General features: G+C 41.1%; 1 protein-coding gene and 1 long non-coding RNA gene across 4 annotated transcripts in view; one reads left to right on the forward strand and one right to left on the reverse strand.

The window, feature by feature from the left end:
- Positions 1–15,082, reverse strand: part of Spata17 (spermatogenesis associated 17) — a 161,233-nt gene that overhangs the window by 89,190 nt on the left and 56,961 nt on the right. The gene's annotated exons all lie outside the window — the stretch shown is intronic.
- LOC115031313 lies at positions 5,265–6,321 on the forward strand. The gene is made up of 2 exons (XR_003836937.1): positions 5,265–5,483; positions 6,232–6,321. It is a non-coding gene; the product is annotated as an uncharacterized LOC115031313 (long non-coding RNA).

A 15,082-nucleotide genomic window follows, 5' to 3' on the forward strand; every position in this document is an offset into this window, starting at 1 on the left:
GTTTACCTCAGTTACAGCTCAGCTAATACCAATAAGATTGCACATATTATCCTGCATCTAAAGAATTGATATTTTAATCAATTATATAAGTAATCTAAATAAAGGGTTAGATTAAGTTAAATATTTTCTAAGGCATGAGAAATCCACTAAAATAATACAAAAAGTCCTTATTTATGTATATGTCTAAGAAATTTAAATGAAAAAATAAGCTTTAAATTATACTGTGTGATAAATAGCTTCCAAATAGGACATGATATTATCAAATAAGGAAGAAAGACTACATCTTTTGTTTTCATTGGACAGATTTATCACTCATGTCAGACCAGCATTTTAATTCCGCTGTTTTATTTTAAAAATAGATACCTAACTTGGTGTCCACTTCTATATGTAAAATTTCAAATAAATCACCTTAGTCTTTGCTTCATATATATGAGGGAAGACTAGAAGGAGATATACTAAAAAGGAAAAAAGAAAGTAAACGGCTTCTCCGTGCTTCCTGAGTACCTGGTAAATTTTTTGTTGCAATTCCCCCTTATAAGCTACCAACACTTCACACAAGGTTACTTATGAAACACTGTGACGTTTAAAAATCACCATGCTAGGCTCCTGTAGCAGAGCAATTTTTTTCAACATAAGATTAAATTGCAAAATAAATGAATTACTTGGAGTGGCATGGCCCCCTATTTTGCTACCCTTCCCTTGAAAATTGCTTATTAATATGAAAAAGGAGGCATAAAATGGCCTGTCTTCCTTTATGCATGGTATTTGGGGTGCTTCTGCACCCACCAACCTGGGCTAGCTTCACATTTAGATTGTGTTGGCAAGCTGGCACAGTGACCTCTCTGACTGCATCTCAAGGCTATTATTAATCGCTAAGTAACCTGGTAAAGCCAAACAAATTTGTTTCCATTGAAAGCATCTCTGTCTGTGTCTGTGAATTTGTTCTGTACCAAACAAACCTCATTAACTGTGTCCACTTTTTGACAAAGAAGCAGGAGTTAGAGGAAATGGTGACCTTTCTTTGTCCTTAAGGTACACATTTCAAGACAGTTACATATGAGCAAATGAAAATTTTTACCAGGAAAAATAACAATCATGTTACACAAAAACATAAGTGCATGATAAATTTTAATCTTTTAGTTTTATTATTATGTAAAAAATGTGTAAAAAATAATCAATTCCTCTATGATTCCTCTTACAAGCCTCTGAGGTAATTTAGAATAGATGTGCAGGCACTGAGTGTCCTAGCTCATATAATGTAAGAGTGAGGCCAAGTAAGAACTTGTTAGCAGTAAGAGTAGACCAAGACCCTCTGGACTTCAGGCTATGTAACTGCAGAAGAGGCTGCAGATGCCGTCCCTGCAGACACGAGACCGAGAGGGTACTTTCTACTGCCTTAGCCATGCATGTCTTTTGTCTTATGGTCCTATTTTCTGTTATAGAAAATACGCAGACTTTCTGCACCGTTTTCATTGCCTATGAATATTCTGTGATAGCACTTTAAATACAAAGATTAAAACTACTGTAAATACAAAGATTTATATTTGAGTACATTTTACTCATGGCATTTATAGTGATAAATATTTGCATATTCTAGAATCAACATGATAATAAAAATAAAAGTAGCCACTGGGAGGCAATGTAGTGGAGCAGTTAGGACATTCTCTGCAGTGACCCTGACTATACAAGCTACACTGTGCTTTTTGCTTGCTGTCTAACCTCTGAACTCCAATACCTTCATCTAGAAAAGAAAAATACAATAATATTTCCATCTTCCTCACTAGGTGATTGTGAGGGTCAGATAAGCTGAATCTATGCAGAGTGATGCTCTGGAAGCCTTCATTTCCTTCAGCATTCATACATACGCGGTGCAGGGCTACTCACTTTATTAACCACAGCTCTTTCGTGCTGTGTCTAATCCCTTGATGACACTCTTCCTTCTGGTAAGTGCATACTGTGTGGTTGAAATGTCACAATGAGAACACGGCACCTGGCTTCCTAGGAGGCACGAGGCATGAGCAAAACTTTCACCCACAGGAAAGAAAGGAGAAAATAAAATGCAGACAAAGCTCTCTTTCCTCCATCCTCCTCATACTACATCGTGGAGACAGGTCACCTTGAGGAGAGTTTTACCCTCCGATCCTGGAAGAAAGCTGTATGGCTAACTGGACAAGCACATCTGCTAGGGTCTGTTGCATCACTATGGGCTGTGTGTGCAGACAATGGTCAGAGCTGGTTGCTTACCGAATCACATTCCCCATCGCTGGACTAAAGCACCCTAGTCTGCCGCTGCCAGGAGTGGTGGCTGCTGACTGCTCCTAGCTGAACCCACTAGTGGAAACTAGCAGGTTGCACTTGCTGACTAAGGGAAGACACAGGCCTGGGACCTCTGCCCCAGTGTGGAACACTGTAAGGGTTCATCCAAATCCCAGAGCTCCTGAGGCTGACTGGCACCAATGCAGAGCACTGCTCCCTCTGCACTCTTCCCCCTCTCAGCTTCCAGCTCGTACTCACTCACTAGACCCCTGGCTCAGTCTCTCTGCACTGGAAGCGCGCACATTTCCTTTTGTTCACCCTTGCTGCACTGATCTTGAACTGTCCAAACAGTATGAGCACTTTAGTCATTGTTTGCTTGGAGGAGTTTCCTAGGGAAGATACGTAGATTATCTGATTTGATACTCTTCGTGTCCTATAGGGGAAACAATGCCCCACTGAATAGATTATATCAGTTTGGTTTACAGATAAATAGAGACTAAATCTCTACTGAACACCCATAACTAGAAAGTGGAATTAGAATCTAAATCTGACTCCAAAACTGATGACTTTAAATCATAATATTAAATTCATATGATGTTATTTTGCTTAATCTAGCATTTTACTTAGATATCAATAAGATTTCTCTCTCTGACAAGTAGCTACACTATTTTTCAAAGCACACATAGGACGAGGATGAAGCTAGTTTGGCAATGGTTTAATGACTCCTTCCCCATCGGTTCACAGCTTTAGAAGTAGGTAGCTACGTAGAAACATGGAACATGATTTTTATGAACAGCCATAAGTCTCTCTTCCCTAAGATATGCTTTCCACTCGCTATTTGTTAAGTAAAACCTGCAGGATGCATCTTACTTTTAAAAGGACAACTAAATTGAAAAGCTACTTAGGCGGTACTAGGCACACGAAACTAACAAGCAGTAAAATGTTACAAGGACTTGAGGCTAGACCCTGGCTCTGTCCATCCTACTCAGCAATGCTTCCTGTTGGCACCACCCTGGTTCAGTCTCAGCAAGTTCCATCCTGACACTGGGAGGATGAGCACTTTCAGTAGAGAATGCGCACTAACTGCAGCAGCTGTCCTTCACTTACAGAGCAGCTAACTGCAATGCCCTTCCCAAGGCTCTTCTCATTCAAAACACTGTAAATTTGTTTTTCCTCCAAGAACTTTAAAAACAAACAAACAAACAAACAAACAAACAAAAAAACCTTACAATTGGGACTGGAGATATGGTCCCATGATTAAGAGACTGCTCTTCCAGAGATCCTGAGCTCAATTCTCAGCAACCACATGGTGGCTCACAATCATCTACAGATGCCCTCTTCTAGTGTGTCTGAAGATAGCTACAGTGGACTCATATACATTAAATAAATAAATCTTTAAAATCTTACAGTCATGCATTTATACATACATTTATTTGCTATCTGAGTCTTCCACTAGACTGCAACCTCCATAAAAATAGAGATTCCATCTATGCTGTTCCTGTCTATTGTAATAAAAAAGTCAATCTACTTTGTAAGATAGTCCTGGATGGTAGAAACATTGTGGTAAGCATAAACTCTACTAAAGGATTTACTATCTCCATGTAAGAATTCAGGTCTCTGTATATAAATGATGGCAGAAACTCCAGGGGAATGACAGACAGGTGATGACACTCTCTCTCAGTCCTGACATTCCTTCCTTTCATGCAGTAACTTGTGCATTCCCACAACACACACTTTCTCTTGCTACAATGACTTGCTAAATTGTTTCTTAATTTTCCATAAAGTCTATGCCAAACAAGAAAAGTACTTTCAATAACAAAAATTTTGAGAAACAATACCCTACTCAAAAGTATTTCCATAAACAATCCATATTAAAGTTCTTATGGGTCTTGAGGTCAAAGTCAGTTGTCAGGGCTGTGACAAGTACCTTGTTCACTCACTAAGCTAGCCCACCAGCCCTCAAAGATCTTTCTCCATTCTTTCAAAAAAGCTTCATAATATTTACTTAGCTGTTTTAACCATCATACGCCTCCATTCTTCTTTCATGGGACTAATATACTATAGAGTTTATTTATTACAGGTGCATGCATGCATAATGTATTTCTTGAAGTAGTCCTACTAAGTGCTAGGGTACTGATAGTTATGTCTGTTTAACTAGGAAGGCTATGTGGTAATTTGAGGGAAGGAATTCAGTATGATAATCCAGAGAAAGTAAAAGGCAGGCGAATGCTTTTACTGATCTGGAATCCTAGATTGTTTACATAGCAAACCCCTGAGGGTGGCCTTCGCTGCATTGTGTACTTCACTGCATTGAGAAGTAGTGTTTGCTGTTGTCACTTTCCCTAGCACATGGAGACTGAGAGAGATGAGATTTTCTGCCAGCAAGTGTGTTCTCTCCATGTACAGGATCTGCTGCACCTTTGCTTCCTAGTCTATAAAACTGGGAGGAAACCAACCAGGAAACGTGTGTATTTAATCTAGTATCTGTCATTTTGTTATAAGGGGCACAAGCAGGTCAAACTCCAAAGCTCAGGATGGTGGAGCTCATTCACTAAGGTGTGCTTCTGAAAGGCCCTTCTCTAGTACCTACTGTGGGTATCCTATACAGTCACTGCCATAGACCGTGTGAATCTACTCAGCAGTCAACAGCACACCCAGTCCTTGGAGGTTTGATTTGAGAAACAAGTGTTGTACTTCGAGGGCTCTTCTGTATCTTACAGTGGAACCAGGACTCTCTTACCCTGTGTCATGGCTGTGGAAGCTACTACAAACAAAAATTGTAGGTACCATGTAGACTAGCCAATCAGAACTCCTGGAGGGCCCTAGGAATGTAGACTGTGGGATTGGGGAGGAGATTGAGAAGGGCCCATTTTGTTCACAAGTGTGATGTCATAAAGAAACTCCGTGGTGATCCAGTAATGATCCTAACACGCATGTCACCACGTGAGCAAAGTCCTATGAGAGGCCACCTGACAAGATGTGTGCATCACAATAGATTCTTGAGAAAGATAACTTGAGAGAGAAACACAGATGATAGGACATGTTTTTTAAAGCACATCACCAAAAGCAGCAGAGGGAAACAGTGATAATATTGCATAGAATTCTCAAGTCAGCACAGAAGCTGATGGCCACAGCAGCTTGGAGAACACTGGTAAGGACGCTTATGGAAATCGCCTGGCCATTGTTAGCTGTTCTGACAGCAAGTCTGAAGTTTTAAAATACAACAGGTAAGCACTACTCATGTTTGCTATGGGTATATTATGACATAATAAGTTTCATTCATATGAAAGTACTATTTACATTTTTAAGCTAAAATATATCATTTCATCCTCCCCTTTCCTCTGTCCAACTTCTCATGTACTAAATTCAATGGACTCATTTTAATTGTACACACACACACACACATAACACACACACACGTGCACACACAATTTAGCAATTCCTGAAAAGGCTTTGTTTCAACAAAAGATATGGTTCTCTCAAGAACATCTAAGCTGTTTTAAGAGCTAACATCAAGAAAACAATGCCCTCTTAGTCAACATATGCAGACCTCATATGCAGGAGACTGAACCAGCACAAACAGGACACGGTTGGGTCTGCATCAGGTCCTCTGTGTATATTATGGCTTCTAGTTTAGTATTTTATGTGCTTCCTGAGTGTGTGACTTGTCTTGGGCTTTTTTCCTTCTGTTGGTTTGTCTTGTCCTACACTGATTGTAGTGCTTTTTTTTTTTTTAAAATATGGATTTATTTTATGTATATGAGTACACTGTAGCTATCTTCAGACACATACCAGAAGAGGGCATCAGATTCTATTACAGATGTTTGAGACCCACCATGTGGTTGCTGGGAAGTGAACTCAGGACCTCTAGAAAAGGAGTTGGTGCTCTTAACCACTGAGCCATCTCCCCAGCCCCTCTGTTAGTGCTTTTTTATCTTATTCTATTTTAATGTGTTATATTTTACTATCTCTTAGGAGGTTGCTATTACCTGATGAGAGACAGACAGAGGAGTGTATCCTGATTGGAGAGCAAGTGGGGAGCAATTGTAAGGAGCAGAGGGAAGGTATACATTTTATTTTCAATAAAAGGAAAAATAGTTAATATCATGAAATGAAATAACTGACCCATTATACATGTCACATGTATGTTTGAGATATTAAAGAAAATAACATGTAAATTCTAGTTCCTGTTTCCAAGGAGCTTGAAAATGAAAATCCACCACCTCCCCCACCTATCTGTCTTGAGAGAACAAGTCTCTGAAGGAGATATTTGCACAGTCTGGTTCAGGAATCTCACTTCTGGTGAGAAGGATCAGGGGAGGCAGGATGGGGTGGTAGCCTTGCAACTGGAAAAAGAGTAGAGAAGGCTTTTGCTAAACACAGGAAGGAGGAATACAGGGGAGTGGTATGAGATACAGTTGTGTCATTTATGGTCTCTTTCTCTCTCTCTCTCTTGTTGCAGGAAATAAAAAAGAAAGAAAGAAAGAAAGAAAGAAAGAAAGAAAGAAAGAAAGAAAGAGCAAGTCCCCTTGCTTCACCCAGCTAGTCTGCCCTAGCCGTCTGGCCGGCTGGCTCTTTTCTCGTGGAGACTCTATGGCCCAGAGCTCCCGAAATATCTCCACCCAGTTTGCTAAGTTCCCACTGGTGGGTTGCTACCACGCCAGCCCCATGCTTCAAATCCTCCACAGCCTTTGTGGTGCACATCAGGCAAACCAATGATTTGCCTTCCTACGTTTCTCTCTTGAACACAGATGAGGCACCACATGAAGAAAAACACAAAACAAACTTAGTTCAGAAACGACAGTAACTCAATTGCTGGGCATAGCAACTAAAATCCTAATCTTGTAAGCCTTATTAAATCTAAATCCTCAGGTGGCGAATCCTGATGGGTCAGCCATTGAAACTGGGAGACACTCATAGCTATGTCTTGTCCTTAAGCTATCCCTGTTGAAAAAGAAGCTAACTCTCTCCTGCTTCCTCTCTTCCCCTATCTAACCCGTAAGTCCCGCCTACTTGGCCAGTGATTGGCTCCTTTATTCATTAGAGGATGGTTCACAAGAATGCACCTGAGTATGTGACCTCTCTCTCTCTCTCTCTCTCTCTCTCTCTCTCTCTCTCTCTCTCTCTCTCTCTCAACAGCATAAATCACATTTATAATAGAAGACCATTCCCGGGCCATTGCTAGATACATGAACAGCAGCAACTGTGTGAACACAACTAGATATTTTAGGACTGGGAAGAAGGTTCAAGACTATCACACTGGTCGCTGTTGTAAAGTGAGGACCTAGGTGCTGCTCTGACCTCAGAGCTGTCTTCTCATTTACTCGCTTTGCAGGAACTCAGAAGCACTGAGACCCACTCAGAGAGCATTCACGAGAATCTTTTTTTTTTTTTCCTTTCTGCTTGGTCTTTTGAATCAAACTATTTGAAAAAATTCTGCATATTATATTACTTCTAAAATATTCATTGTATGTGGTGGGGAGGAGCATCTTTAGGGCCGGCTGTGCCAGAGATCTGGGAAGAGGGAGACTTCAGGAGTCTATGAGGGTGAGTCTAGCTGAGACTCCGAGCAGTGGGAGATAGGGAGTCCTGTATCCAGGCAGGCCTCCCAGGGGACAGATAAGGACACTAAGCCATCCACCCAAAACCTTCAGCCCAAAATGTATCCTGTCTACAAGAATTGCAGGGACAAAGATTGAGCAGAGACTGAGGGAATGGCCAACCAATAACAGGCCCAACTTGAGACCAATCCCATGTGCAAGAACCAATCCCTGACACTATTAATGCTACTCTGTTGTGATTGAAGACAGGAGCTTAGAATCACTGTCCTCTGAGAGGCTCCACCCGGCAACTGACTACAAGAGACATAGAGACCCACACCCAAACATTAGACAGAGCTAAAGGGTGTTATGGAAGAGTTTAGAAAGGACTGAGAGACCCACAGAGGATAGAGATTCCACAGAAGACCAAAAGAGTCTACTAAGCTGGAACCTCGGAGGCTTCGAGAGACTGAACTACCAGTCAAAGAGCATTCATGTGCTGGTTGTAGCCCCTTCTCCCCCACATATGTAGCAGAAGTGCAGTTTTGTCTTCATGCAGGTCCCCCAACGACGGAGCAGGGACTGTCCTTGACTCTGTTGTGTGCCTGTGGATTCTATTCCTTCCCCTAACTGGGCTGCCTCGTCTGTCTTCAGTGGGAAAGAAGGAGCCTGGTCATGCAGGGATTTGATGGGCCAGGATGGGTTGGTACTCAGAGTGGCCTCTCCTTTCTCAAAGGAAATAGCAGGGGGGTTGGGAGAGGGAGAAGGGAGGGAGTCTGGGATCAGAAGGTTAAGTGAATAAATAAGTAAAAGGAAAACATTCAAAGTATAATACTTGGGTGTGAAATTATGTTGTTTTAAAGGAAATAAAAGTATATATATATATATACATATATATATATATATTTCTTTGAACTTTTCTAATTAATATGGTTCCTAAATCCAAACATCCACCCATATATATATATAATAAATTATATATATATTTATGATGGCAAGTAATTGAGAACAGCACAGGCTCAGTATAAGAACAGGACAACAGTATATTAAGCTCAGGATTCCAAGTATTTCACAGACATTTGTTTATCCTCACATCACTGCATGAGGTCAGCAAGGTCTTATCACGTAAGGTGCCTGTGCTCTCAGTAAGTGCAAGGGCTCTGCAAATGAAACCTTTGAGAGCAGCACCCTAGGTGTACCTGCATACGGGTAGATCAAGCCCATCACACTATTCTCTGTGCAGTTTTGTCGGAATTAACTATGCACAAACATCAACTTGCAGAGTTGCTTAGGCTGAGTTCAGAGTTGATGTGACTGATGCTCTCTTACTTCACAGGACACATTAACTGTAGGAGAGAAAGAGCCTTAGGAAAACCATTGCTTCATGCACAGCCATGCTTCCTTGAAGTATCACTGATGACCAAATAGTGAGGTTAGCCGGCATCTGAGGAGATGGATAAAATAATCAGGAATTCTGGGTGGATGTTTGGATTTAGGAACCATTTTAAGTAGAAACTGACGGGACTGTCCCCAGCAGACGGAGTGAAAGGACACGTGCTCAGAGGCGGCACCGACACTAAATCAAATCAAGCCTGCAGGGAAGCCAGCAGCACCGGTGCACACCTTTAACCCTGTAATCAGGAGGCAGAGGCGGACGTGTCTGTGAGTTCCGGGCCAGGTCTACATAGTTACAGGCTAGCCAGTTTTGCCTACTACTCAGTGAGTCTCTGTCTCAGCAAACAAATGGGGGGAAAAAGCAAGCAACCAACCAAACCCAACAAAATGTACACAGAAAATGAATCCAGAAAAAAAAAAAACTCTTAGAAAAGAAACACAGAAGAGTAGAGTGAGATCTAGGTTCTAAGAGAAGTTAGAGGACCATGGTTGGCAGTGTTGCTGTGCCTCAGAAGTCAGATGAGATGAAGGCAAATGCTAAGGTAATCAGTGACACAACCTTCCAGCAAGTCACCTTCCTCAACACTGAGCCACGACAGCACACACACTCCTTCCAGGAAGACTGACCGAGTTTGTATATTAATACCGGAAGCATCTGCTCGTAGAGTAAATAGACAATCCAGTCTGCACCTGCAGTTAGACCCTGCAGTCTGCCATCATGTCAATTAGTGCGTCTTCATATAAAACAGATAAAAATGGCATAAACAGCCAATACTGTGGAGTGATGTGGGCGTTTGCAGAATAAGCTGTTATTTTCTTCAGCCCTTAGGCTATCTCTTACCATAAGAGCTTATAACCTACATATAATGAGATAATGACAAACCTCGATGGTTTAGCTTGCTGAGATTAGAACACTGTATTTTAGAGATGAAGTTTATTGAAATGCTATCTTTGGTTATCATATTATTCTCTTTATTTACACAATAGCCATGGTGCTCTACTTGTGTCCTTGAAATAGGGAACAGGGACACCATAGTATGAAAAGTGGCCTAGCTGCTGGAGTTCATAAATTTTGCTCAGCTTTGGATGAGTTCAAAGAATTGCCATGTAAGAAAAGCCTTACAGAGGGATTTATCTGATTATGGCAGTAATAATTACCCAGCTGTTTATTGCAGATAGAGAAATAATTCATGTAGGCAATAGGCCGTGGTGGCAATGACACTCCACATTTAGTAAATATGCAAACTGTTCACTTCTAATTAACGGAGCTAGAGGATGCCCTTATTAAATGTATAAACTAAAAGTGCCTTCCTGACAAGTGATGAATTGTTACAATGCACAAACTCTTGCCACAGAATTATTGGAGTGAACTTGGGGCTTAACTTCATTAAGAGATCTTGTGGGATAGTTAAATGAGGATGGACAGCGTAACAAGGCTTACCTGACAGCCAATGCTATGCTTGAGCTTAATGGGACTGCACCTTTCCCTCTGTCCTACTTAAGTTCAGATTCACAGTAGATAAACTGGGAGACTCATAAGTTAATTTCACTTTGAATGAGCAAAAGAATTGAAATAACATGACATCCCACTTAGAGGTGACCAAACGTTCACCTATTGAATAAATCTACAAAATAACCATTTCTTTCGATTCAAGTTTCTTTCCATATCAAAAGCTAAACATTTACCACTCCTTTCCTTGATTTTAAAATAATGTTTAACAAAAACAAATGGTTTATGGGTTGACTCTAAATTATACATGGATTAGCCTTAAATCACATTTTAAATAGTAAATGGATGACTTTTATGAAAAATAACACGATATAGAAATCAATCATAACTCTGATTTTATCTATTTTTCTCCAAATAATTAGGAAATGATTCATTGTCTGCATTTATGGCTGAGTTTTCCACAGCAAACACTTATTCCATATCAAGCAGCTCTATGACCTCTCACATCCCCCATAGTAAGAACCAGATGGAAACTGCTATGAGTGAAAGCCCTTGACTTAATCAAACAAAATTAATTGTGTCAAAGCGGTTGGCTGAGGCTGGCCTCTTATCCATGATCCTCCTTCCTCTGTCTCTGTAGGCTGAGATTATGTGTGCCAGCATGCCTGACATTGCTAAAGTGTGTTTCTTTAGTGTACACCAAGCAACTCTATCTATTTTACAGGTTTGCTGTGCAAATTGAGGCAGATGAATTTACAGTGAATTTTGGAAATATTCAATAGGAAGATTTTACATATTTATGGGTATGAGACAGATAAACATGGAGCTAAGTTGAGAAATTTGTAAAATTTCCATGAAGAAGTGATATCAAAAAGGATGACTGAGGGACTAAAACGTATGTTATGAGCATGCATGTCACCTGTCATATGTGTTGATGACATGTATTGCAGGGTACTAAGACACTGACATGCTAATGAGCAGAGGTGCACAAACAAGCCAAGACAACAGATGAACAATAACGTCTTTGGAGGAAAGGAAGGAATGGAAACCTGTTCTTCCACTCCCACAGCACTGCAGAGCTTGGACCTTGCTTCTGTCTGCTGGCAGGAAGGAACATCAGAATGCATAAAGATCAATTCAATGTGTATCTGAAGAATTCTGCGAGCTAGTGTCCTGGGCTTACCAAGAGGTTTGTGGGAGAAGGCTGATGCTGACAGAACCCATGCATGGGAAGGCATTCTGAGTCTACCTAACTTTGCACTGAAGTCCTCTTGGTCCTCTGGACCCAGGCCTCTTGACATGGTGTCATCTTTACAAAAACTGGTTGGCACAGGAGAGAGAAAAGAGTGTGAATCTCAGAGGCTGGCTGAGGAGCCAGCACAGCACTGGCAAGAATCCAGCACATCAGGGCACTCCCAGAGCAGGACAGAAAGCCAGAGCCTTGCAGACCCAGCGACCATGGAGACAAGGAGGCAGTGAGCAAAGCAGCAGCAGTAGTGGGCAGATTGCGCTTACAGCCTGCTCGTCTGTCTGTGACATCTCAAGTCCAGAATGCAAGAGGAATGAACAGAGTCCTTAGACAATTTAGCAAAAGGAAAATTAATTGGACAAAAACCTATTCTCTGAAGGAATAAAGGAAGTGATCCAAATTACACACACTTAGAAAAACTTTTCTGAAAGGTCATTCTCCAAAAGGGCTTGTCTCTAGTACGGCCGCCAAGAGATTTCATGAACTGTTCTTGTAAAGCAAGCTGTAAACCTCTACAAATGTTTCCAGTTTTGCAGGAGAGCACAACAGATAGCGAATCAGGCGGAAGACATGCTTATTGTCTGAATAGATTCTGTACATTTTGCCAGTGTTCAGTTATTTTGATGGAGGCTACACTCAAACATTTCTAGCTCAATAAGGCACTTATTTCTTTTTCCAAAGCAATTGGCTTACTAAAGTCACTCTGATGATGCTAGGCTGAACAGTGCTTTCTCCTGTCCTCTTAATCAGTAACCCAGTCTTTTTCCCACCTTGGGCTAACAGGCTCTGTTAAGGAATGATGATGACATGGGTAGAGGGCAGAAGAAAGTGAGTGACAAGCCTGCTCTGCGCCTCCCAGGAGTCTCTCAGAAGAGAGCAGGCAGACAGGTCTGAGTGCTGTGCCTGCGACTCTTCAAGCTCAAGGTTGAGTCTCAGATGCAGAGAGGAATGTTTCCTACATCAGGAGAGATGCCAAAGACTGGCATAGACAGAAAGCAGAACTCCAGTAGTCACAAGATCAAACAGTATGGTCAGGTACAGAAAGCTTAGCCAGAAGAGCTGAGCTGAGGGCTCTTCAGCTTCCCTCGGCTATCATATTAATATGGAAACAGACAAGAAGTTCATGCATGCTTAGGTGAGAGTCAGGGAGCTGAGGCATGAGAACAAGCATGGCCAAAGCAGGGTGTTCTGGGCAGCAAGACAGGTTCAAGGAGTTATGCAAAACACACAGCAGGACTGGCAAACTAGAAAGAGATGTGCAGGGCCCGGTCACTAAGGTAACCCACCAGGCCTATGTATGCTAAATGTCTGCATCAAATAAAGGCCTGGCCAGAGGGGCAGTAGAGACAGCCACAAAGTAGCAGATACTTGTCATAGTCAATTTGTGCTATCCTCTGGGGTCACAAGAGGACAGACATTAGCCCCTTGAACATTTTAGAGAATTCTGAAGATAGGAGGGAGTTAGAGAATTGTTAAAAGTGCTGCCTTAGTTTAAATGGCTATTTTTAATACTCTCTGTGTTGCCAAAGTAGGCGGACACTGTTTTCCCCTTCTCCCACCCCAGTGCTGACAGGGGTGGAAGAATTCACCCAGAATACAAGTTAATAAAAATCTATTATTTTCATGGTATATTTCTGTATGATGTCTCTACTACTATAATGGCTAAAATGACATTCCAGTATGTTCGTGTACACACACACACACACACATAATATGTGACACTAGGAATATGTAAACCTATGTACTAACATATCAACACATATGTTACTAAACACATGTATCTTCTCATAAATACTCCTGCGTATCATCAAGGTTTTCTTTGAGATTACAGAAATTATAGCGTCATTTGTTTTCATAAATTTTATTTCTGAGATGGTCATGTTCTTTTCCTATCAGGAATAAGATGACTGTCTACACAATCCAGACCAGCCCACAAGCCTTTGAACCTGACATTTTAGGACACAGTCCATCACTGGGGGCAATCAAGGCAAATATCCAAACAAGTGCTTGAAGGCAGGCCTACTTGCTATTCCAATCAGCATGACCTCCAACTAAAGAACTCACAGACAGTAAGGAAAGTAGAGCAGGGCCCAGGAAGCACACTGCCTGCTGGCTCACAGACTGGACTCTGCTCGTCTACTTTCTTTTATAGTTCATGACCAACTGACCGTTCACTTAGAAATAGTGCTGCTCACACTGGAGTCGACCCTCCTATATCAACAAGATAGTCTACAGAGGTGCCCATAGGCAGTCTCATCTAGGCAATTGCTCAAATGAGGTTTTACTCTTGAGTGACTCTAGCTTGTGCCAAATTGACAGGTAAAACTCACTAGCGCCCCTTTGAAGACCTAGGGGTTTGCACAAACTAAGATCCTACACTTTATAGGCACAGCTGATGGTCAGATTGCTTGAAGTCTAGAAGCATTGAGCATTTCATAAATAGGATGCCTATTAAACAAGCACTCACTATATGTGGTGACCACAAGCCCTAACAGCACACAGTAATAACTATTACCTCCCATCCTTCTTGCAGACAGGCACAGCAGCCTGCAGTCCAAGTGCACCTTAGAAAATGTGGATTGCAAGTTAAGAAGGAGGCAGTATCTAGCAATATCTTGAAAAATACATATCTTGTCAATTAACATCAAAGTCCTAATTGGTAAAGATTTGTATCATATAATAAGGTAGATGATATTTGAAAAATTATTTTCTACCATGACAGTTTCCATTTTGCCACAAAACTACCTACAATAACGAGTTCCATCCTGGCTAGGATCAAGTCACTTGTCTATTTTCATTGTCTATTTGCAAAAGATGGAAAGGCAACTTTTAAAGAGGTTGGGATGGATCTTCAGTGAGTACAACTGCTTATGATATATGCCAAACTTGAAGTGTGACCACTATCACTGCCAGGGAAGAATGGGGGGGGGAGAGAGAGAGAGAGAGAGAGAGAGAGAGAGAGAGAGAGTTATCAAGGCTGAGCTCCAATCTCTAGCTTTACCCCTAGCTTTAGGGCATGACTTATTTCTCATTTGCTTAAAATTTATATATATATATATATATATATATATATATATATATATATATATATGAGATTGACAATGTGTATCTTCAAAGGATATATATATACGTATATATATATGAAATATAGACAATGTGTATCTTCAAAGGATAGGTGGAAAAATATCTAAA

This window comes from Mus caroli, chromosome 1 (assembly GCF_900094665.2).
Source record: "Mus caroli chromosome 1, CAROLI_EIJ_v1.1, whole genome shotgun sequence".
Lineage (NCBI taxonomy): Eukaryota > Metazoa > Chordata > Mammalia > Rodentia > Muridae > Mus > Mus caroli.